At 40.9% G+C, this 26,690-nt stretch overlaps 1 protein-coding gene across 3 annotated transcripts in view; it reads right to left on the bottom strand.

Annotated features, from left to right (window-relative positions):
- The window catches only part of LOC109033947 (uncharacterized), a 142,547-nt gene extending 116,080 nt beyond the window's left edge, over positions 1–26,467 (bottom strand). For all 3 annotated transcript variants that reach the window (XR_002009102.2, XR_002009103.2, XM_019046810.2), the window contains exon 1: positions 25,937–26,467. The gene's annotated coding sequence lies outside the window, so the exon portion shown is untranslated. The remainder of the gene's footprint in view (positions 1–25,936) is intronic.
- Positions 26,468–26,690: the final 223 nt, after the last annotated feature.

Here is a 26,690-nt window from a genome sequence, read left to right as displayed (position 1 = left end):
TAAGCAAAAATCCGATTGAATCAAGAGTATTTTTTCTTGTCGATTAGAGTCTGGACTCCAAATCCCAGTGGATCCCAGTCTGGATCCAATGTGTTTTTTTTCCAGTGCAGGGAATTCGTGTTTTTTTGAAGAAAGTTTGGCAACGCCTGAGGGTTCATACGGCGTTTTTCCTTAGCACGGCAGAACAGCGCCGGGGGTAAGAACAATCGCACGTGCAAATCGATCACAATATGATCATGCATTATTCATCTTTGCCACTCTCTGTCTTTCCACCGGGTCCTTCCCGAAATTCGACGGGCGAAATTACCATTTGCGGCGTGATTGTTCGCCACACGTGGATCTGGTTTCCGAGGAGCTTGTCTCATTTAGATGACACTAAATGAACGGCCTGGTGCATATGAACAGGTTTACAGCAAAAAAAGTACAGTGAGCGGACCAGCGTGACCAGTGGCGTGGCGTGAATGATCGATTATCGATATCTCGCCATTTGAAGCTATGGTAAAGAATCGATCACCAAGGTGCTCGCTGCGAACACCCTAATAATCGATCTTTTCTCATAAGTTTGAGTGGCGTATCAATCGATATATCGCAAAGCACGCCACGCCACTGAGCGAGACTTTTGAGTGAAGGTAAGCGAAGTCCTGTCGGTTGCTTGTAGAAACTTGTGGCAGCACGACGCACAGTACTGCCGGCTAAAGAAAAGCGCCGTATGTACATTCAAGAGTTACCAAATTACCTTCAATGAAATTGTCGTTTTTGAAGAAAACTGTGGATATTTTTCCTTGAAATTTTCAGGAACTTAAGGTGAAATTACGAACAAAATTATCAGAAAAATTGAAGGAAAAATATCTACAAATTTTATCAAAAATTCGTGATTTACTAAAGGAAATTTGGCAACGCCTGAGGGCTCATACGGCGTTTTTCCTTAACACGGCAGAGTAGACCAATCGATAGGAGGAGTCGGAAAAAATCTGGAAACTTTGAAAGCTTATATTTGCGAAAATATGAGATAAAAAAGTTCGAAAATGGTTGCATATGGTTTTTTGTGAAATTTCCCTTCAGGAACACTCCTTGAAATAGAATTTGAGACGAAATAAACATCAAAATTGGAAATTTTAGCCAAAACTCACAAGTTCGACTTCTTCTATTACCTCGTTCCACTGCGCGACGTTAGGTCAAAGATCGATGTATTACCAGTGGCGCGGCGCGGCGTATGGCGTGACGTGAAAGACAGAGTATCGATATTTCCCCATTTGAAGCTGTGGTAAATAATCAATGAATAAGGTGTTCGCTGAGACCACCTTGTTCATCGATCCTTTTACATGGGATTAAATGGCAGATCAATCGATATATCGCAAAACACACCACACCACTGTGTATTACACCGAAAAAGTATGCGCCGAATCTTTGGTATTCCATACTGCTCGCACTGTTCGGCTCGTCGAAGCTGACTCTAGGTTTATTGGATTGAACCCTTGAGTTGTGTGATCGAACTCCTCCAAGAAGTTCAGTCCAATCGGCCAGTGCAACTTCTTAAACCGAATGTTCGGTTCGATCAAACGAAAATTCGGTTGGAGAACCCGCAAGATCGGAATGGAAAACCAAGTTTCGTTCCGAAATCCAAATTTTTCGCTCGTTTAGCTGAGGGGATTGCCCGCAAATGCATTTTGCTATTCAGTTTACCCAGCGCTTATCATGAAGGCACCATTTCTTGCGAGACGAAGAAACGATACAGCGATGCACTGCCGTGCTAAGGAAGAACGCCGTATGAATATTCGAGAGTTGCCAATTTTTCCTTTGATAAAATTTTCATTTCTTAGGACAATTATGCATATTTACTCTTGAAAGTTTCAATACTTTTCAGTAGAATTGCGAGGAAAATTATCTAAAAAATTGGAAGAAAAATAATCATTCGTTTACCAGGAGATTCGCGTGTTTTATGAAAGGCAACTTGGCAACGCTTGAAGGTTCATACGGCGTTCTTCCTTAGTAGAGCAGTATTGTGAGAACCGCGCATCGCGAGTGCGCGTGGGTCAGATCTCAGATTTCGCCCGCAAATTCGAGCATATGCAATCCGGCCTACCGCAGAGTTAAAATAGTTGCATGTAGGGTCCGAACCCAACTTCTCACATTCCTCCATTGTTCTCTGCGTTGTTTTGAGTTGAAAGAGCGCTCCGTTATTTCCGATACTAATGAAAAGGTTCAGATTTTATCAAAATACTTACTATTAAACATTCTGAATTCCCTCACTTGAACCGCGAGCTGATAGAAGGGCATATGACATATGACACATAGGCCTAGTATTCTAAGCATTGGAAGCCGTAAAAACGGTCATATTTTTGAAAAGCAAGGAGTTCAACGTTAATTTTTAAAGCACCGTGAGCATCAAAACACGAAATGTTTGGGAATAATCACATCGGGAACAGGCACTGGGGAAGACAAGAACTGGACGTACTCCACCCATACAAGGCAAACGGTTATAATAAAATTGCAATTTACAATGATCAATGACAAATTATGTTAATGACTTGGGCGTCAAAGCAGGGCAAAGCAAGTTTATAATCGGTTCACTGCACCGCTTTAGGATAGTTGCGCGCAAGGTTGCCATTCCTCGTTTAATTATGCCCATTTTGCCGCATCCGCAATGTGCATGAGGTAAATTCATACGCTGAATGCGGCAACATGATGGACATTTTATTAAATATGGGATGGAGACCTTCGATTCCATGTGACAGACCTCCTATATTGGATAATGTTTTCCTCTGATTTATTTTCCTCCGTGAAACCATAGATTCTCACTTGCATCTTGCAAATCATGTATGTGATTGCCAGTATCAAACCATTCTTGGTTTTTCTTTTTTTCCCTTCGCTTAATTCCGTGCTATTAGGTATTGAATTCCCGTAGAAGATCTCCAGTGAAGATATAATCCTTTCAAAGCGATTCCCATGCATCAGAGAATTTCCGATTTTTTTTTTCTTAGAGTAAAACGCATTTTTACCCATCTAAGGAGTCACATAATTCAAAAGTAACTTTTCATTGACAGTTTCGAAGATGAAAGATGCCATAACGATCAGCTTGACGTTTGGCAAAAATGCAAAATAAAATATTTCCATCCAACGTTTCTAAATTTCCGATTGCGTTTTATTTATTTATTCTCTTTGAGGAAATTTACCGAAAACCGTTTGACGGATTTATTTGAGGCGAATGGAAATTTTAATTTGTAGATCAATCATTTGTGCATTTTTGTGCCAAAAATCATCATCCAAAATCTTAAAATAAAGTCAAAAGTATACGGTTGCCATTTTGCGACCGATCTCGGTAGGTAAACAATATCGATTGTTGATTGAGAAGAGTACGTATGACTTTTTTTTTTAGACTAGGTAAGATGATTTTAGGCACAAAAATTCGTTGATGATTTATGTACACACTGAAATTTCGCTTTTCCCAAAATAATTCAACTGACAGTTAAAATTTGAAATAATCGATCGTACCCAACATGCATTGCACAACTCTGAAAATACATCTGAACATGGATGTATGCTCTTTGTCGGAAGGTCCTCGAAGCACAGTGGATCGAGTCAATAGAAGAAGTCGTACATGAAATATTTTACAAAAATTGTGAATTTTGATGTTTATTTCGTCACATTTTAAATTTTAAGGGGTGCTCCTTGAAGAAATTTTCAAGAGAAAACCAATGAAACCACTCTAAAATCTCAAAAATTTGTATGAACGGAGTTATGAGCCTTAACAGTTTCCAAATTGTTTTTCCAAACCTCCAAAACTCGAGAAAACCGAGGCAAAACAAATGACTCTGGTTAGCAGCGTAATCGCGTAATCCCGCCGCCGCACAGTAGATCAAGTCAATTAGAGAGGTCCGACATGCAATTTTTGACTAAAACTGCACATTTTGATGTTTATTTCATCACATTTCACTTTCAAGCACTGGAAAAAAAACACATTGGATCTAGAGTCCAGACTCTTGAAAACATTGACAAGAAAAAGGACTCTTGATTTGATCAGATTTAAGCCTAAATCAAAAGGAAATCCGCTCAAATTAAGAGGCTTGGTTCTTGATTTAAGCAAAAATCCGATTGAATCAAGAGCATTTTTTCTTGTCGATGTTTTTAAGAGTCTGGACTCTAGATCCAATGTGTTTTTCTTCCAGTGTACCAGTTTATACCTTCGATAGCAATCGCCAAAAATCAGTCCCATGTCATTCGATGGAACGGAACCAACAATCGACTGTCACGCTAGCGGGACAAACGTACCGCGCAAGAGGCTCACTTCTAAAACCGGAAGAACTCGTCTCGTTTCGGGGGTCGCAGGGCCGGCGCTCGGAAGGGATGCGGCGGCGCCGACGACGGCAAGGGCATTTCCGTTTCGCGCCCCCGTAATTGGGCGGCGGCGGGGACCGCCCGAATGCGGCGGGTGACGGCCCGACGGGTGCCGGCGGTGGGCGTGGGCCGTATAAATCAGCGATCCCGCTCCGTCTTAAGTGGTCGCATTAGTCTACCGTCGCACGGTGGATCGAGTCAATAGGTGAGGTCGGACAAAATTTGGAAACTTTAAACGCTTATAACTCCGTTTCTATGAAACTTTGAGGATCTGAAAGTGGTTCCATTGGTTTTCTCGTGAAATTTTCCTCTGGTAGCACCTCATAAAATTTGAAATGTGACAAAATAAACATCAAAATTGGCAGATTTAGTCGAAAATTTCATGTCCGACCTCTCGAATTGACTCGATCCACTGTGCACGCGTCGTCGCGGCGAGATGATGTCTGATCACCTGTGGATCCGCAGGGGGCGGGGCGGGGGGGGGGGGGGACACGCCGCGGCTTTCTCTGTCCTCGCGGGCCCCCGCTCGCCCCGCCGGTGACCTCACTAATAACAGCGTCAGGTGCAAAAAATTAAAACACAAATCTGCGCCCGCTGTTGCCAGAATGAACGCTGCTGGCGAGAGGGGAAACCGAGACAAGAGACCGTATCTCGGTTATGGTGGAAATTTTTGCTTTCGGGACTTCAACATTGAACTGTTGACTTACCTATACTGGAAAAAAAACACATTGGATCTAGAGTCCAGGCTATTAAAAACATCGACAAGAAAAAATACTCTTGATTCAATCAGATTTTTGCTTCAATCAAGAACCGAGCCTCTTAATTTGAGCGGATTTTCTTTTGATTCAAGCAAATATCTGATTGAATCAAGAGTATTCTTTCTTGTCAATGTTTTCAAAAGTCTGGACTCTAGATCCAATGTGCTCTTTTTTTTCCCAGTGCCACCTGGCCGTTAGATTAGGTTAGGTTAGTAGGTTGGGTTAGGTTAGGTTAGGTTAGATAAGGGTGGATGCAAAGTCACGCACCCATGTTTAACAACGTGTTGGCAGCTTCTTTTTGCAAACAAGCCGAAGTTTGGGGAACTTCTTTGGCTCATGATGTCACCCGATGCTCATCATCCACCACGAGGGTCAACGTTACTTTACGGAGGTTAAAATGGACGTAGATTTTCAAAGATAAAATTGTATACCCGCAAATTGAAGGAGAACGTGAACTCTTTTTCGGCCGACTCGGAGACTTTAACGCAAGGGTAGAAAAGTTGGATGCTGAGACAAAACATGCGATGCAACTATTCCGACGTCCAATCAGGTAAAATTGCACACCCATAAAATGAAGGAGAACGTGAACACTTTTCGGATGACTCAGAAACTTTAACGAAAGGATAGAAAAGTTGGAAGGGGCGAAACATGCGATGCAACTATTCCGACGTCCAGTCAGGTAAAATTGCATATCCAAAAAATGAAGGAGAACGTGAACTCTTTTCGGCTGACTCGGAGACTTAAACGCACATGCAGAAAAGTTGGAATAGGGCGAAGAACCTCATATTAAAATATTTTGACTTCCAATAGGATAAAATTGCATAGGCACAAAATGAAGGAGGACATTGTGCTGTACATCACAGTAACTATTCGGTTTGTCAAACCCAACTTTCGATTCGAGTAACCGAGCGTTCGGTTCGTATAATTGAACTTATGAGGTTAAGAACTGATTAAGTAAATTCGGTTACTTGAACCAAACGTTCAGTTATAGGAAAAGAAAATCGGTTTCATTCAGGAGAAAGAACGCTTATTGCACTGATTTTTACAGAAACTTATGACAAGGATGTTGATATTTTGTAAAAATTAGTGCATACGCGTGATTTTCACAAAATTAGTGTGAAGTAATTGAATTTTTTAGAAAATTATTTCTTTGATGTTGAATTTTTCTTTAAAACAGTGACTGCAAAAGCGTTACATTTTTAATAAATTAATGCTAAATTAATAAGTTTTGAGAAAATTACTGCGAGCGCTCTATTTTTTGATGAAAATTACCGCGAAAGCACAATGCCATGTGCATAGCTGAATCCCTTGTTGCTCAAAACTGCGTAGGCCGGAAAATCTCCTGCACCCTAGGGACAGCTGTTTATAATAAAAAAGCACTATAATTATAGTGCTATAATTACAGTATATAATTATACATTATAGCTTAGAAAATCCGTTCTTGACACTTCAATCCTCACTTTTTAGTTTTGTTTGTATTAAAAACTAGACTAATTTCTATCAAACGAAACTATGTGCATTAAGACATGAGCCCTGAAACTCATAAAAATATGTGCATAACAGGGCTCACGTCATAATGCACATAGTTCCATTTGATAGAAATACGTCCAAATTATTTTAATGTATCATTACGCACTCCAATATTATTCAACACGTTGAAAAAATGAGTTGAAAACTTATGCGCAGCATAGCTTATACATGCACTTAGGTACGTGACTGCGACAGCTCTCAGGGTTGACTTGGGCCCTCTGCATGAAATTGAATAAGATCTCAACTTATTGAACATATTTTCGTCGGAGCGCGTTTCAAATTCTTCGGATGAGGAAAATTCTCTCTTGAGCACACGTTGACATCTCATTTCAAGTCGGACATCATTCTTGCCATACCATTGTCCGGTGTGTGTCAATCATAAAATTTTCAAAATTGCGATGTTTAACCAGACAGACATATTTCCGAGCTAAGAAAATCGTGGTGCAAAAAATCATGACCATTATAAATATAAATAAGGGTTACATTTGAGCTGTCTTATCTTGGCCTAGGCCGTTCTCCATTGAAACAGTTAGATGGAGGAAATGGTAAAGGTTGGAATGAAACCGAAAATTTCAGTCAACTTTTTTACCTACAAGATAGGAAATTAAAAAATTTAGATTACTTTTCTCCTTCCGATTTAGGCAGTAATATGCAGTTGTTATAGGTACATTGCCGACTTTTAATCTTGATTTTCCATTTCAATTCTTGAAACATACGAAGGCAAAGCCAAAAAATTAATCTACTCTTAGTAGTCCCAAACGGAACCTGACGTAATTGAGGAGGAGGGTGAAACAATTAGAATTTAAAATCCAAGTTAAATATTGGTTTTAATTCAGTTTTAAGAGTTCTTAATGCACCGACATTGTTAAATTGAAGATAGGAAAAGAAAGTTACATCGATTTTCCCTTGATGTATCAGCAAAGGCAGTAACTGTTATATACAGAATTTCACGATGAGCTGTTCCCTGACTGAAATTGGTTGGATGGCATTTACATAGAGGAATTAGCTCAATTGCACTATTTTCACAATTGTGCGAATTTTTCGCTTTAAAAGGTACCAAAATTAATGCTCGGAGTTAAAATACATGAGTTCGTTTTCCTTTTAAATTTATAATTATTTGGTAGAAAAACAAAAACTATTCGCTACTTCAGACATTTATTTTCAGCTAAGGATGAGGATATACGATTTTTACGAGACTAATTGAGCTAGTTTCCTCGGTCAAATGCGATCCAATGCAGCTCCATGCAAAATACCGATGTGAAAACACCGCCTTAAGGTACGTTTACCAAGTATGTAATTAAATATTTTCGGAGCTTCGTTATGCAATTCTTACGTCTCACGCCGAATCCGAAACAAACATAAACTTCGTTTTTTCTCTCGACGGGCAAACGCTCTCAAATCAAGCGTCGAACTGAGCGAATTTACTCAGCCCTGAAGAAACGTGATTAAAATGCCATTAACCGATGCCGACGGTCAGTCACTCGTCACGTACGTGTGAAACAGCGGTATCGTCGATTATCGATATATTATCATTTAAAGCTATGTTAAAGAATCGAGTTTTAAGTTATACCTTGATGATCGATCATTTTCCATAGGTTTAAATGCCAGGTCGATCGACTCATCGCAAAGCACGACACACGACTCGCGTGAAAGTGAGGCGCGTGAATTTTTTTGAGGTTAGGGCGATGGTGTCGCAAACGGACCCCGTGTGGTTTCACAGAAACTCGATTAAAATTGCATCAAACGGAGTAATTAAAGATGTATTTACTCTGTTTTGGCCCGGGCTGCGTGGGCCTGGCAAGAAAGCCGTGCAACAAACGAAAACCACTCAACTCGACTGAAATCCCTATGCAGATAAGTGATTTTTGAGAGGCGGAATTGTCAACCGGTTTCACTCTTCGACTCTTGATATTGCATTGGATAATCGATGAAGCGCGTCGATATTGCTCTGGTCACCTGTGGACAAATTGGATTACATTTTGCAATGAGGAACCACAATTTCTGGCTCTCCTATAGAAACACGTATCTGCATGGGGAAACCAATGGCACGTATGTTGTTTCTAAAATGTGCCAGAAATAGTGGTTCCTTGTTGCAAAATGTAATTTAATTCTTCTTGCGAGTGAACGGATGGAAAAAAACCCAAAGGCGTGGTCAAAACTCAAGTAAGGGTTCAAAGGTTCCTCCCGAATGTTCTTCACAATTTCCAGTGTTATTAGATCTATAGGCCCCTCATTCATAAGCATTTTATACCATAGACCCTGCTTAGTTACGCCGGAATCTCATGCAGAATATAAGGAGCTGAATCGGAACGTGGTTGAATGGTGCTCTGAATTTTGCTCGTGTCTCTCAAAATTCAGAAAACCGACGAGGAGCTAGGCTCAACAGTTATAACTTTGTCTGGACTGTTCGAATAAATTTGAGACGATTGTGGATGAGGTAGACTCAAAATCATGAAATGCAACCGTTGAGATACAGAATTGCAAATTTAATCAAATTTCTAAACGACTGTATTGGGACAATTTAGTCTCTACATTAAGAGAGATAATCATTTTCAACGAGGGTCATTTCCCACCATCCAGAATTTCTGGAGGGGGGGGGGGGGCTTCTTGCGCCCATGGCCTTGCCACTGATAACGGTAAGAGGAATCTCCTCAATCCTTCCTAGATCACACTGGGAACCGTATACCGCCTCTTTGCCGATAGGAGCTAAATAAGGAACGACTATGATAATGACCCTAAATCCACCAGGTTGTCCAATGTACAAGTACATCTCAGGTCATAAAATGACGTCATTTTCATTGTGGGTTGCAGATGCAGCTTCTCTCAGACCGGACACTACGCGAGATAGTTACGTGCCGGCCGGTGGGGTTTGCGTGGCGCACAGTGGAACGAGTCTTTAAAACAAATCGGACGTTAACTTTTTGACAAACATTGTAAAATTTTACGTTTATCTCGTCACAATTTCAATTTCAAGGGGTGCTTTTTAGAGAAAATTTTACGAGAAAACCAAAGAAACTACTTTTAAAACATCAACATTTCATATGAATGAAGATATACGTTTTCAAAGTTTTTGAATAATTTCCGACCTCTCCCATCGACTCGATCCACTGCGTGGCGCGGCGCTGTGCACGAGCGTCGCGTCCGTCTCATCGCGTCTGAATATCAATCAATTTCGGGGTCTCACAAAACAGTGACCTTAACCTCTGAGCAGCTCGTTGAGTCCGAGGAAAATAATACGACGGCTCCCAATTACCATTTCATTTCATTTCGTTTCGTTTCGTTTCATTTCATCTTTGATTCCGGCGGGATCCGCGCCACGCTGCGACGTAGTATTTCGGGCTTCATTACAGAGCATCGATAAATCCCGCGCCTTATTGGACCAGCTCCGCTTTTGTGGCTGTCTATTAATTGGGACGAGTTCCTGTGGTGGTTTCTACAAATCGTCGAGCTCTTTACGAAAGAACGTAACTAAATCTCGATGCTGACAAATGTAACTGTTGCACAATATTTTTTTTTTTTTTTTTTTTTTTTTTTTTCTTTTTTTTTTTTTTTTTTTTTTTCTGTTTTCCTTTGTTTTGTTTTTATTGCTTGTATCAAAAGAACTTTTAGGACGAATTCCAGTGGCGTTTTCTGTATTTATGCATATCGTCGAGATCCTTACGAAAGAGCGTAACTAAATTTCAATGTTGCCGAATTTTGCCTCGCAAATTGTCGGAATGTCGGAAACGACGATATGTGACCGTCCGCGGAATAAGAGTTGTCACACAGTGGATCGAGTCAATTAGAGAGGTCGGACATGAAATTGTTAACTAACACTGCAAATTTCGATGTATAATTCGTCACATTTTGAATTTTGAGGGGTGCTTTGAGAAAAAATTTCACGATGAAACCAATGAAACTACTTTCAGAGCCTCGAAGTTTCGTATAAACGGAGTTATAAGCGTTTAAAGTTTCCAAATTTTTTCGGACCTCTCTAATTGACTGTGCGTCGATCCACAAAAATTCAAAATTTATAAAAAATGACCAGAAAATTTCAAACCAAACTGCAACCATGCCGGTTTGAAGTTCCCAGGTCCATTTTTCTGTATCACATTCATTGAAAATTGAAGATTTTAGGTGCAACCGAGCAACTTTGTTTTGTCTTCTCTGCTAAAACCGAGAAGCGTTCGTGGGTCAAAAGGCTAAAAATTAAAACTTAAATTGGTCATGGGAGCCTTGATCACTTGGCAGTGACTTTGACCGTGGAAAGAGAGACCTTAAGAACAGTTTACGCTACAACTGCAGGCGCAGGGCCATTTTGATTGAACTGTCCGACGGGATTCCGCCACGACGTTGTCAGTTCTGACATTTTAACATGATAATTGGTGTAGGTAATGCTAATGCTAATGCTAATGCTAAAGGCTATGAGGCTTTTCTTTAGTAAAAAAAAGCCTATGTATGAGTATGTAAAGTATGAGGTATGAGGTAATGTAAAGTATGTCTAATGTAAAGTATAAGACTTTTTTCTAGTAAAAAAAAAAAAGGGAAACAGTGCTTTTGACACTGTTTTGAGATTTTGGAGGGTGATTTTCGTCACGAACATTCTTCAATGATTATCTGTAGACGAAAATTTTGATTTTTCCAAAATACTCCACCTAATGGTCAAAATTTGGGATCCATCGATCGTACCCAGAATACATTGTGCGAAAGTTGAAGACCTACCTTAACTTTCAGAATTTCCAAAAAAAAAGGAGAAAGAAAAACTAGCCGTGTGACGGCAACGTAGGTTATAAGGTCAGCAAAGGGAATTACGAGGAGGCGACGAATGAGTCGGTCAAGCTTGCGGGTCAAAGATGAAGCATGGAACAATTGGAAAGGTGAAACCGGTTATCCAACACTTGAACACTCCGCGGCGAAAGGGTCATCCTTCACCGACTGTTTCTTCCGGCTCTGTCCAAACTCAACGCGGTATCACTCTCCGGGTAGACAGCCGTTGCAGTTCGTCAAAGAGCTTGATCGTTCCCATAAACTTATGACCCTTCACGGGGACAGGACGCTAGACTTCGACTAGCCCAAACGCCCCCGGGGATTCGTTGATTTTGAACTGCGGAAGTGAACGATATCAGCCAAGTCCACATAGAAACTGGAAAACCTACACTGAAAAAAAAAAAATGACGCTATGTACTGCCGTGCTAAGGAAGAACACCGTATGTACCTTTGTGCGCCGCAAAATTGCTCTCGGTTCAATACGAATTTTCAAGAAAACTTGCGAAAAATTTCCGTTCAATTTTCCAGAGAATTTTCTTCGCAATGTGGTCTAAAGTATATCGGAAGATTTCAAGTAGAGATATTCATTATTTGTCTCAAAAATTAATATTTAAGGAGGGGAAATTTGGCAACTCTCGGATGTTCATACGGCGCTTTTCCTTAGCACGGCAGTACAGACATACCATCTGTTCCGGGCTCAGAGGCCGAAACTTCCGGGTGTTGGAGCCGTAGCTTCGACTGCTCCGGGTGATACACCCGGAACTTTCAGACTCTGAGCCCGGAACCCGGACGGTATGTAGCCCGTAAGTACAGCTTCCACGGCTGGATTTTTTTTTTCAGTGTAGCTTCGATATGGATCGACTCAAGCAAGTGGGATCAATAGGGCCATTTCGTCGTCCCTCTAGCGCACGGTGGATCGAGTCGATAGGAGAGGTCGCACAAAATTTGGAAACTTTAAAAGCTCATTACTCCGTTTATACAAAAGTTTGAGGTTCTAAAAGTAGGTCCATCGGTTTCCTCGTGAAATTTTCTACTGAAATCACCCCTCTAAATGTAAAATGTGATGAAATTAACACCAAGATTTGCAGATTCGATCAAAAATTTCATGTCCGACCTCTCTAATTGACTCGATCCATTGTGTGACGTGAGGGTGTTCTCGATTTCCATGTGAGCCCTGTTTTACATATAAATCCATGTTTTCTGGGGCTCATCCCGAAATCGAGATACGCCCTTACGTCAGAGAAGCGACGATATAGAGGCCCCTGGTTTTTTATGATTATGACAGTCTGACCATTACCAAAGTCCGAAGTGTCAAATCGTGATGTAAGTGAAAATTGAACGGGATAAGGGGAAAAACCTGAAAGTTAGTTAGCAGTCATCAATTTCCAGAATTGCATCATCCATCGTTGGTTTCCATCCACTATCGTTCCTCCGAGGGACAACCTCTCTCAAGTACCTTATTCTGATTTTTTTATGTTCACCAGTTGTCTGGTTGGACAGCCCGGTGAATTATGATTACGTATGGTATAAAAGCAACAGACGTGCAGCTACGACGCATTTGACAGTCGATTTCAAAGTACCCAGAGACTCTTGGGGTGGTACCAGTTGCCTGCATCGTAAAATTATGGAAATTGATGACTTATGGAAGTTAAAACCACGAGAGTAATTTGCGTAACTTCCAAGAAACTGCAGTTCATTTTCTTGGAAATCGACTGAATTTGTGGTAGTTGCAAGGGGATGAGGAGAGAAACACAAGATCTACGGGTCATTGGTGCCAAATGAGTTGTTTAAATTGTAGATGGACTCAATAATTACTTTCTTACCTCCTAAAAAAATCCAGCTCCTAGCCAGAGAGTAGAGGTCATATTGGGGCGTAAATTTTGGCAAGCATTATACCCTCCTTTTTCCAAAATACACACATCGTTTGATGTAGCCCAATCGGCAAAACTCCCTTTTTTTCCCATGAATTGTGCAGAAGTCTACATTTGATAAAATCGTAATGAAACGATGGTTGTTCATCTTACCATCTCCCTTCGCCTCGCACGTAGAAAATCAAGTCAGATCTATACATATGAGCATCTACACTGACTATTTCTCACGTTAAAAACATTTGGAACAATCAGAGATTCTAGTCATAAGTGCAAAATTTTCCAGTGCGGTAAAGTATGCTAAATTGAAACTGTGGTGTGCGTAAAACTTTCTTCTATACAATCATATAGAATCTATATAGGATCGTATCGTAACTAAAATTTGGCCTTCCTTGGGGTAATTTTCGTCAATTCACGGGAAATTCTCGGAATTTGTTTGAAGCTTCTAACTTTTACAAATGGATTCATAGAAAACCTTTGCCTACCATATAAATTTAAAAATAGTATTTAAAATCTGCTCAAACTCATAAAATCAAGTCAACACGTAATTTTTTGAAAATGAGGTGGATTACATTTAAATTAATTTAATAGGATAAACTAAATAATTAAAGCTTTAAAAAAGGACAACTTTTACCTCTTCCCTTGATGCTGCAACACTCCTTTCGATAAGTCCACTACACGGAAAAAAAAGCACGAGGTTGTTGGATGATATGGACATTTCCAATTAACTGTGGTAGTACCCCAATTAATTATGGTAGCACCCCAATTAACTATGGCAGTCCACTTAATTATGGTAGTACCCCAATAAATTAGGTAACCAACCCAAATGTTGCGGCACTACCCTAACTTGAGTTGCGATACTAACAAAATTAATTAGAAATGTCCATATCATGCAACAAATTGGGGTAGTACCACAATTTTAGGGGATAACCCTGACACTTTGTTTTCCGTGAGGAGCTAATCCACGAGGAGCATTAATCGCTTTTTGGTTATCTGATTATATCGCCAAATCTGGCATCCTGGCCGTAGACATACACTGTTACCTATCGTAAATGTACGTATCCTTGAGTTGGAGCCCATTTATTCATCTCGACTCACCCGCGAAGATTAATACCACCGAGGCGGCCCTCGCTGAAATGTGAACCTATCATACCCGTTGAAACGTACCAAGTCCTTTGTGAAATGAGCCCCAAATAGTTAGTATCCTCGTACAATCTAAGGCTCATCCGGAGATTCTCCCGCGGAGTTTTCTGCGAATGATTTCATGTACTGTACCTGCAGTTTCAATAATCTTCGCGACCCGTGAAGGGAAACTTGCAAGTGTAATCAGAATCGTAATGAAGGTCTGCCTCTTTCCCGCTGCACCGCGGGCCGAGGCGTTGTGTGCGGCACTTTGTAATTTATAATGCATGTAAATTGCTGAAAAATGGGATTTGTATACGTGTGCGCTACGCGCCGGAGTCGTGTCCTCTCTCCGTCCCGAGCTCCGAGTCGATGAACTTCGCGCGTAGTATTGCGCAGGAGTGCATGGTATGGTTTATTTGGTAAAATTAAAATCGGCTATAGAGAGATTTTGTAGGTGTCTTCAATTTTGTGAATTTCGTTTTTAAAATGATACGATGGGGATAACTGAGTGCGAGGATATCCTTGGTTTCTGAATTGAACAATTGGACGTATTTATGCGGAAAGGAATGATGCGCAAATGGAAAATGGGGTGTGCTCGTGAAAGCTGCATAAGAAACAATGTAAAAGTGGAAGTAGTTCCTTTTGAGAAAATGGAAAAGCGGGATTTTTAATTGAATCAAAAGGAACTGAGCGCTAACTCGTGAGCCTTGAACATGTGACAAGAGCCTTGTGGACAGGGCTCATGAGTTAGAGAGTTCCGCCACCTGCCGCTGACGTCACTAGCGCTTTTAAATCCCCATTCATTCTTAGGGCCCGAGCACTAACGAGCACGCCCCATCTTTCCACTTGCAGTTCCATTTAGAATAATTACGTCCAATTATTGAAGAAAATGTGAAGAAATAAGCTAATCTGCTAAAATACATAAGTTTAAATGGAAAATGCCGCCATATGACGTCATAGGCCGGCTCATTTTCTCACTTTTATATCAATTTTTCTCTAATTTCTCATGTCAGAAAGAAATTATGAAAAATACTGCGAACTCAGCTCATTAAGCACGCTCAGATGAAGCAAAAAAAGCTGTGTGTGGAAATTCTCCATTAAATTGGATTTTGGAAAAAAAAAAAAAAAAAAAAAAAAAAAAAAAAAAGTCGCACCATTCCTCCAAAAATGGTGACTGGCGTCATGCATGGCAGCGGGCTGATTATTTACATGTACAGACATAGCTATGGAGAAAGAAGGCAAAAAGGAAATGAAAAGATCCTAGTGGTGGAAGTGGGTGGTTACAATGGACAAAGGAGGTCCAGAATAGATTCATTAACGGCAACCTACAAGAGACCCTATGGTGAGTACATCATTTTCTCCCTTAGTCTATAACTAGGGGGCTACACCCCCTGGCCGCTACGCGGCCCAACCCCCTGAAGGCGCTCCGCGCCATCAATGGGCCGCTTCGCGGCCCTATTTTTACCCTTCTATCAGTGTTAGTTTTATTTTTCCCCTAAAAAATTACGATATGAGATATACTTTAATTTTAAACTTTATACTTAAAATTACTTTAAAATTAAAAGGACGCGTTTTGGAATGACTGCTTGATGAAATATTGCAGTAAAACAATGAACAATGATAGTCAGGTAATATTTAGAACTTCATGATTAGGGGATCGAACCCACACCGAGTTCAAAGTGGTCGCATTCGACGTCTTAAACGACTCGGCCTCCGCTCGACGTGAGGTTGACGTCGCGAATCTTGTGTAGATAAGTGTAGAGCCGATGCGCAGGCTACACAGCTACTGCGCAACCTCCTCGACCACTGCGCATCCTCCCGCGCATAGCGGTAGCAGTACCGGAGCATTCTGTAAACTCACTCACTTTTATAACGTGATTTTAAAAAAACCTGGGTCCTTTTTCCAAAATCTGATTACAGCGGGCTCATCTAGGGCCTATTACCTCTCGATTTACGCAAAAATCATGGAAATCGGCTCGGTAGAACGCTCAAACGAACTATGACAAAAAGTATAAATTTACATTGTTTAAATGGGAGAATTCGCAACTTTACCACGTAATATAAAAAAAACCTGGGCCATATTTTGAAAATCTGAAAAAAGTTGGCTTATCTAGAGACAATTGCCCGTCGATAGCCGCAAAAATCATGAAAATCGGCCCGGTAGAACGCTGGAACTGAGCGTTACCAGTTTCGCAAAATTAGGAGGTCTTGGAGCTTATAGTATAGAAGGAGCCACCCATTTCAACCAATAGGATTAGGGGTATAAGTATTACCAGTATTACCATGTTGCCAGATTTCCTATCAGAAAATATCAATTATCGAAGAGAGTCATGAATATTTTTCCTTGTTTTCAGACACTTTAGATCAAATTACGAACGAAATCCTCTGCAAAATCGGAAGAGAAATATTAACAAATTATCCCGAAAGTTCGTGCTTTGTCGTGGGAAATTTGGCAACATCTGAGGACTCATACGGCGTTTTTCCCCAGCACGGCAGTGTATGGGAACATCGTTGAACCAGTTCCTCGGTGAAGGGTCACGGTCTTTCGAATTTGGCGCCCGAACCGTTTAGCCTCCGTGCAATTACGGCTCGTGGTTCGGTTCCGGCCGCACTTGTGGCCAAAAAACTCGATTAAGACAACATTCTCCGGATTAAGATTCGGATCGGATCAAAATTGGGGCATATCCGTCGGCGGTATATTCAAACGGGTTGCCGCTCCGCCGTCGACAGGCATAACGTCAAAATCGCTGAAATATTTCGCGAATCTCACCGGCGCACATTGGATCGAGTCGAGAAGAGAGGACGGACAAAATTTGGAAACTTCAAACGCTTATAACTCCGTTTATACAAAACTTTGAGGTTCTGAAAGTGGTTCCATTGGTTTTTTCGTGAAATTTTCTTCCAGGAGCACCCCTTAAAATTTAATGCAATTAACATCAAAATTTGCTGTTTTACACTGAAAAAAAAATATCGGTGTATTTACTAAGAAAAGGGTAAACTTACCAAGAATTCAGGGTTCTGTTTGATCCAAGTTTTTTCTTGGTAACATTACCATTTATGGAATTGGTAATTTTACCGAGAAATCTCGGTAAAATTATCGAATTTTCCTCGGTAATTTCACTGGACCTTGGTAAAAACGCCAATATTTTTTATCGACTATGGTAGAATTACCGAGATAAAATGGCAAAGTTACCGGGAATTGATTACCAATAAAAGTGGTATTCTTACATGAAAAAAAAAACAGTAAAAATACCGGTTTTTAGGTAAGTTTACTAGTCTGTCTTGGTAAAATTACCAATAATTGGTAAAAAAAGTGAGATGGTAAAAGTACCAACGGACCTTGGTAAAAACGCCGAGAATTTTTTTTCAGTGTGGTTTCCTCGTGAAATTTTCTTCCAGGAGCACCCCTTCAAATTTCAAATTCAATGCAGTTAACATCAAAATTTGCTGTCTTAGTCAAAAAATTCATGTCCGACCACTTTGATTGACTCGATCCACTGTGTCGCGGTTCGCGGTTCGACAGCGCTCCCATTCAAACGGGTTTCAGTTGTGCCTAGGCCGATTCGCGCCGCTATATTAGAGTCACGAGACCGTGGTTCTGCCGCGCTGAGGAAAAATGTCGTATGAACCTTCAGGCGTCATCGAATTTCCTCCGATTAAAAACTTTAATTTTTAAAGATACAGTTGGGTATTTTTCTACCAATTTTTTAGAGAATTTCACTCGCAATTTGATTCCAAGTTTATGCAAATTTCAATGTGAAATACTCATAACTTTCCTCAAAAATTACCGTCGTATTAGGGGAATGTGGCAACTCCTGAAGGCTCATACGGCGTTTTTTCTTGGCACGGTAGAGTTGCCGCAAAGCTTTTTTGATGAAGCAGTTTATGAATCACAAGACGATGCTTGATCAATGTGTAGGCGATCATGACAAGCATGAACACATACAAAGTTTTGCAATTTTTTGCGTTATATTAGAAGAAAAAGCAGCACAATTTTTACCTAGTTAGAGATGATCAATAGTTTCGCAATTGAAATACAATTTAGGGATAAAAATTTGGCGACATTGAGATGTTGTCCACATGTCCGAAGAACGACAAGTATTGATGTAGAGAACCAATTTCGAGTTTTCCGACATTATAATTATCGTATTTAAACGAAGAAACAAAATGTTGATGAATAATTTAAAAATAAGTCAAAAGGTTGAACTAAATGTACATAAAAGTGAGTTTACCCTGTCACTGTGACAACGATGCCACTTAACATCGAGTTTCCACCGAAATTGATCAAATTTTTTTATCAAAGTTGTCTCTTAAGTGATGAAATCCTAGTTTCTGGCTCAGCGAATTTTGGAGAGAGATATTCGAATCAGATGAGCGCTGTGGTGACTCACCTGATTCACAAACTACTAAAATGTAAACGAAAAAAAAAATGTTCAAAATGGCTCGAGGTATACTTTTTCGGAAAATGATGACGCCAGGAGACAACGCGACACCACGCGAACACGACAGACGACACCCACTTACTTGCCCATCCGTCTTAGCACGTGCTCTGCGAGTACAAGCCGCGTTTACTTTCGTTTCTCTCAACGTTGCCAGGTATCACATTCGTTCCGAAGAGGCAAAATAATACTTTGAAAATTTTGGATCACTCAGCAGAGAAATAAACGCCCACTTATCAAGTGGACGTATTTCTGCCAAACGGAACTATGTGCTCAATTTTTATAAATTGTTGTAAATTATGAGCGATCACGACTGTTTTGGGGGTTGCACATTTACTATTTTGAAGGCGATTGAGCACTACCAGATGAAACGCGCTTAATCTTTCGTTTCTAAGTCATTCCGAATGGGGTTTCTTCATGGGTCCCTAAAGCACAGCCATAATTCATCGTTTTCCGCACGAAAAAACTTAACTCCATTCCAAGGTTGTCAAATTCACTCACACAATTTAATTTTTTACGAGAATAGACCTGCATAATTTTCATCAAAAACTTGTCTGATTTTTGCATGAGATCAGGAGAATAATCAGAGAGATTTTCAGTCAGAACGTTCAAATAACTCCTGTTGAAAACGCAATTTGCGCGGAGACATCTGACAACATTGAAATGAAGATACGTTCTTTTGTGAGAAAAACTACGAATTGAAAAATAACCCGTGCTGGACGATCTATGTACTCGATTTTGGAGGAGAAAGTTGGACCAAAAAACAAACCAAACCCGAAAAATATGAGCAGAAGAGGAAATCCGTCGGCAGCGAAATCGGCTTCCTCAATCCAATCGTGACCCGAATTCGACGACGAGCCGATCTCAAAACGCAGTCTGTGGGTCGAAAATCGACACTGGATCCCTTCCCGACTGCGAGGAGAAAAAAAAATCGGAAACCGAGTTTTTTTCGTTTCTTTTCGGAAGAGATGATCGCTCGCGATAGAGTGACCTTAGATCGCCCACGAACGAGCGTGTTTCATTTCCATCCGCGGCCGGAATCGGACGCTGCGCCGTTGCCATCGGTCGGTCATCGTTCACCGGTCCTCCCCTATCCCGGCTAGGAAACTAGGCGAATTTTCTCGCCGAGATCTGGCAGCGGGCGCGCCGATGCGCGGAGAGATTACGCATCGGGCATCGGAAGAACGGCCGCTAACCGGAAGTATAAACTCAATGAAACAAGGCTTGAACAGCTCCTACCGTCCGGCCGTTCGCGCCGTCAGGAAATGTGAGAGTTCACGTTGAGTTGGCCAAAACTTGATCCTCGGGCTGAACTTGACCGTATTTTTAGAAAATAGGGCGCCGAAACCACCGGGCCACCGCGGATGGATCGGTTGCGCTGATCGGAGAATCCCGTTTTGATGGTTCGAAATTATATATTGGCAAAAAATAATAAGCCTCAGGTATATCGATCGTGTACGGACACTCGAAAAACACGTGGTTGACGTCATTCACCTCGGTAGTGCTAACTATGAAGCCCGCCTTGCACAGTTAAAAATCGAGGAGTGATACTCTGTGCTGGCGTCTATATACCACCGAAGACCCGCAAGTGATTCTCACGTTCGTGAGGTTGCGTTTTGGAAACACAACAAACCCATTTTCAGGTTAGGAATTGGCGGAAGAGGGCGGCACTATACACTGAAAAAAAAAAAAAAAAAGATTGGTGGCATTTACCATTCCTATACGCTGTATTTCACACAGCGTCAATTTAGAGATTCTGCCAGAAGAAAGGTAAACGTTTCTATGTACTGGTGCAGGTAACCATTTCTCTGGCAAAGTCGACTTGAAGATTGGTAGAATTTACCATTCCTTCACGTTCTGTGAAATACAGCGTGACGGAATGGTGAATTCTACTAATCTTTTTTTCAGTGTACTTGAAATCACTGTTTTTTTTGGCTCTCTGAAGGAATAATGTCACTACTGCTATCTTGCCTGAAACTACGTCATTTTTCGCGCGCACTTACGGCTTTCTCATAGGTCTCGTTTTTAAACAATTAAGATGAATTTTTCTGTTTCAGCTATTTCAGTGCTTTCATCTATAAGAGATTAGACGAATTTTGAAGGAAGCTCGGTTTTGAAAATTTGAAACTAGGTACTGCTCTCTTCGCTACCACGGCAGAGTTAGTCCATCATTTTCCCTCTTATTCTAAAAGAACCACCCGTTTCAACCAATAGGATCGCTTCATTTTCCCCCGTGTCTTCTTTGCCTATAGCTTCGTCTATCAATTTCAATAATCAGCCCGTTGGAACAGTTCGCATTTCCTCTGGGAGACTCATGGAGGAATACTGTAACTTACCGCTGTCTTGCCTGTCACTATACGTCATTTCTTGCGCATTTACGGCTTTCTCATACGTCTCGTTTTCATGAAAATAAGAAAAATTTTGCTATTTTAGCTAATTCAGTGATTTCATCTAGAAGAGACTAGACGAATTTTGAGGGAAACTTGATTTCAAAAATGCCTGAAACTACGTCATTTTTTGCGCACTTACGGCTTTCTCATATGTCCCTTTTTTACACATTGAGATGAATTTTGCTGTTTTAGCTAGTTCAGTGCTTTCATCTACAAGAGATTAGAAGAATTTTGAAGGAAACTCGGTTTCGAAAATTTGACACATACTGCTCTCTTCCTTCGTAAATACTGATCCCTCCAGTGCGACGACGTCGACAAACGGTGAAACCGGCAATGGAGCGGGTTACTTGTAACTTGTTGAATAACCTATGGGTGGTAATCGTCGAACGGTCGACGAGTCATAATAATTATAAGGTTTCAAGAAAGTTATTTTCATTTTCCTCGTGCTTTGACCGGGACCGTTTCCACTCACACACAGGACGAATCTTTGATTTATCGTCGAGTCACACTCCGGGCCCTGCCCCGCGTCGCACACTGGGGCCGGTCGACGGGAGAAGTCGAACAAAATTTGGAAACTTCATAAGCTCATACCTATATTAATGAAAGAGGTTTTAAAAGTAGTTTCATTTGTTTAATCGTGAAACTTCCATCAGAGAGCACCGCATAAAATTTGCAATCTAACGAAATTAACATCAAAACTTACAGTTCTAGTAAAAAAATTTAGTGTTCGACTTCTTCAAAAGGCCTGTTCTATTGTGCGCCGCGTCGCGAGTTGAACCTCGTTGCCGCGGGCCGGTAAAATTTCGACGCGGGGACACGGAAAATGACGTCATTTTCCGTTCAACTGGCGACAGCGACTGCGCAGGCGCAGGGGACGAAATATGCGGTTCCACAGACAAAAGTTGAGGGCAACTGCGCGGCAGAGGTGCGCGATTGGATGAAGTGAATCCTATCCAATCCTGGAGCCTATTCAATCATCTCTACTAAAATCTCCTTAATAAACAATCAAAAGACATGTATTTATTCAAAGATCTGTTCTAAGACCGTTTGTCAGTCACGTTTTGGACTACATTTTGCAATTCGGAACTACAGTTTTTGGCTCCGTTTGGAATTGAGGATTTTTAACAGTGTGCGTGTTGCGTTGCCTAGAGTCCCTTTATACCCAGAGTTAAGACAACTCACTTTTGGTTCGGCTGAAAGTGGCCTAAAAAAAAATCCAATTCTGATTGGTTCTCGCTTATGGAGGCCGAAACGAGTGCACCAAGATGGCGGTACCTCGAATGTGAACAAGAATAATGAAAATATCACCTAATTGTGGTTTATCAAGAGTAAATTGTTATTTCCATCGGTCCAAAATGAAAATAGATTAAGAAATTATTCACAAACCAATCTAATTTTCGTTTTAATTGATCAATTTGTTGATGTTGTTGTTTTTGTGTAACAGACATCGCAGGATTCCTGATCCTTATCCATCAATATCGTTCGTTTGGGTGCACTCGTTTCGGCCTCCATGGCCAGCCAAGGCCGGCTGCCAGTCAGCTGATAATCGAGTTGTCTTAACTCTGGGTATAAAGGGACTCTAGCGTTGCCAACGTCTGTGACAAACAAATAGCTTCAAAATCATCGCACTCTGTCGCGCGACCAACCTCGCGTCGCGCTCCATCAGTGGAGCCGTGGCTTAACGAGTAATAAACGCCACGGCAGCTCCGTAATAAATGACCCATCGGTAATTATACATACGTGCCCCGGGCAAAGGACAATTAAACTAAGTGAACGATTATTTAATTTTCGGAAGACCTCACCTTACGCTACTACCACGCGGGTCGATTGGTTCCGAGTTTCCGAGGTGACCGGAGGCATCCAACCTGAAGACTCCAGGTTGCCGTTCGCTCGCTCCAAAAACGCCGTATGAGCTTTCAGACGTTGCCAGATCTCCTTGACTAAAAACCGAATTTACAGGGAAAAGTTTGAAAATATTTTTGTCGAGTTTTTCAGGAAATTTTGTTCGCGATTTGATCTAACATATCTGAAAATGCGACGATGAAATATGCATACCTTTCCTCAAAAATACATACGTAACCGGAGAAATTTGGTAACTCTCAAATGTCCATACGACGTTTGACCTTAGGCACGGCAGAATTAATTACTCAAAAAGCGCAGTCCCTTTATACGGGGAGTTAAGACATCTGAGATCCTAATGTCACAATCTTACCATCACACAGTGGGTCGAGGTAATGTCAATAGTAGAGGTTGGACAATATTTGAAAACTTATGAAGCTTATAATTCCGTTTATATTTATTATACAAGACTTTGAGATTTTAAAATATAAGTTTCCATTAGTTCCTTGTGAAATTTCTAGGGGTACCTCTGAAAGTTTAAAATGTAACGAATTAAACATGAAAATTTGCAATGAGAGCCTGCAGTTTTAGTCAAAAATGTCGTCCGATTGACTCGATACACTATGCGTCACATTATTAAGCGGTGCGTAGCATTTTCCGTAATCTTTTACTAGCTTAGCCCATTCTCGTTCGCGTATACCACCACCAGCTCCCCATGGAGTATACTATACTGCCGCGTTACCGAAAGGAGCGTAAATTAATAAAATGCGTAAAAACTTAATTTTTGAAAACAAAGTTAGACCAGTCTCCGGATACCCACACATCATGAATCGCTTTTCTGTCGATGCATTCAAGTCTCTCTCAAGGGAAGTCGATGGACACCGAGGGACCTGCGGGCTGATTTTTGAAATTGATAGACAAAGCTATAGACAAAGAAGACAAAAGGGATATGGAGGGATCCTATTGGTGGAAGCGGGGGGTTGCAATGAACATAGGAGATAGGTAGCAGACTAGCTAACGGCAACTCACGAGAGGCCCTGTAGTTAGTCTATCATTTACCCCTTTTGTCTAGAAGAACCACCCATTTCAACCAATAGGATCGCTTCAAACCCCTATGTCTTCTTTGTCTATCAATTTCAACAATCCGCCTGCAGCAATGTTACTTCAGTGGCGAGGCGTAATAATCGACCATCGATGCTATCCAATTTGAAGCTGGAACCGATTATCATGTTGTTCGTTGCGAACGCCCTGATAGTCGATATTTTAATATAGGTTTGAATGGCATATTAATCAATACTCCACGCCACTTTTTTACTTGCTTTTGTAGTATGTAATGACTACCGATATTCCCTCCCAAGTCGATTATGATAAAGATTGATTGCCTGAAAGGGAAAAATGGTCGATTTTACCATACTGTGACAAAGTAATAAAAGTGCGGTAATCGAAAGACGGACTCCGAGTAGTATTCACAATAGGTACTGTGCCGTAGATTTCAAACATCAGTATGGTAAATGATACCACGAATCTGGTTCTATGCTTGCCTTCATCTGAGAGTACCTAGTTCTGTGACAAAAGTTAATTAGACTTATGAGTGAGGGAAAAGTAGAGGAAACGTGGAATAGAGCCCCTTTGATTGGGATAATAGGCAAAAAATCGTACCAAAACGTTAGAAATTAATTCACCCCGATTTTAGAATAGTATGGTCTGTCCTGTGGATTACTTTTGGTGATTATCAAATGCCTGTTCTAGATATTTTTTTTAAAAAAAAAAAAAAAAAAAAAAAAAAAAGTTCAATTATTTAAAAGACGATGGGAGTTCCGCATCTTCTGCTTGGTTACAATTTGAAAAAAAAAAAAAAAAAAATATATATATATATATATATATATATATCATAAAACACAAAAGTACACAGATCAGCAGCAATATATATCTAAATATACCTATTCATTTTTTAGGTGTGAAATTTTTGGATGATCGTCCTAAATATTCATTATTATTTTGATTGATAATTTTCGTTTCAAATTGTCAGCGAGTAATTTAACAACTCGGAGTCGATCTTGCGTGTACTACGGCTACCTCTGACTCAGATCACAACCCAAACGCATTTAAAAACGTACAAGAGACCGATCACTTTTTCATTCTCAAAGTTAATTGGACATCGTGTACATTCACCACAAAAAAAAAAACACCTTTATTACTTCGATGCCAACTTTTCAGGGTACATGACTTTTTTTTCCTTGAGAAGCAAAACCGTGTTACGTACGCCTCGAAACTTTAATTAATTTTCGTATAGTTCATGAAAGTAATACTGTGGAGCTTTCGGAAAAATTTATTGATTCGGTATCGTATTTTTTTTTCTTTCAAGGGAAGTGAGATAAAATCCTCTACGTAGAACTTTGGCTGCAGCTTAGATAGGTGAGTAATTTTTCGTTTAATTCTAAATTGGACAGAGCAACTTTTCTGTAGATCTTCTGAAGAGACACGCGTATAATCTACTGTCAAATTATACACGCGCGTTCAGCATCCCTTTCCTCTATCACCCGCCCGAGTTGGGATTAATCAGTGACATTTCTTATCTCAGGATGCTCTCGTTCATCGTATCCTCAGCGTAGTTCAATTCAACTGTGCGACAGAAAATGACGGAGCAAAGGTCCATGTAGAAGTCAATAACGTATTTGCTCTGATTCAGAGGCTCCAGTAAAAATTAAGAGCAAAGGTTAATCTGTCATCCAAAGTTATTCCTTATTATTGAAAAAAAAAAAAAAAAATACAGGAAATATCAGCGGAAATAAAAATTATAGAGTTAATCATATTTTTCTGATGTTATCATACAAAAAAATAAATAAAAACTGGAGCTTTGAACGATCCTGTAAATAGATGTCGAAACAGGTAGAAAGTAAACATACCATTGATAAGCTGGATTCGAGGATGGATCAGGTGAAAAAAATTGACAGCACGATCAGCTAATCCAGCACAAACTTATCCACAGGTAGTTGAAAGGAGAGCGCAACCGGACTGGGCTTAAGAAAGATCAGGTTTAAAACACATCCACAAAGCAAAACAAAGTAGAAAAAAGGAGCAACAGGTGTTTCGTGTCGCTGATTGATTTTCGGCCCGTCGTTTTCGCTTTACTCGATTCTTTATTTCTTTATTTTCCCGTTATATCATCGGCTCGGCACTTTTTCGGAGGTAGAACACACACTCACACACACCAAACTATTTAGTACATCCGACACTTGTTTCGGCGGCGAGGGATGGGGGCCGACTCCGTGAGGGACCACCTGGAAACACTGGGCGGGGGAGAGAGAGGAGGGCAAACACGAAACACGGTTTAAAAAACCAAAACGCGGCGGGACGCACGAAAAAAGTGACTCGCAGGTTAGAAATGGTGCTCTTCGCGCACCCGTCTCTAGTGACACCGTCTCACCTTCTGAATTCTGAGTCCGGCTGGTCCGAGAGCGCGCCGCGCCGACCGCCACCCCGCCCCGCCCCTCCCCCCGCCGCGCTCAATCAGCCACGGCCGCCACCGCGCCGCGCCGCGCCGCGCCCGGGAGAGATGGATATCTTTCGGCTTTTCTGATATTTCAGCACGTCTGCACCGCGGGATATGGGGTGGACCCCTTCTTATTTTGTTTCTAGTTATTCCGCTATTTTTTTCTT

The sequence above is a fragment of the Bemisia tabaci genome, chromosome 8 (genome assembly GCF_918797505.1).
Source record: "Bemisia tabaci chromosome 8, PGI_BMITA_v3".
NCBI classification, from domain to species: domain Eukaryota; kingdom Metazoa; phylum Arthropoda; class Insecta; order Hemiptera; family Aleyrodidae; genus Bemisia; species Bemisia tabaci.
Note: the sequence above shows the minus strand (reverse complement) of the source record. Positions and strands in the feature narration are given on the sequence as shown.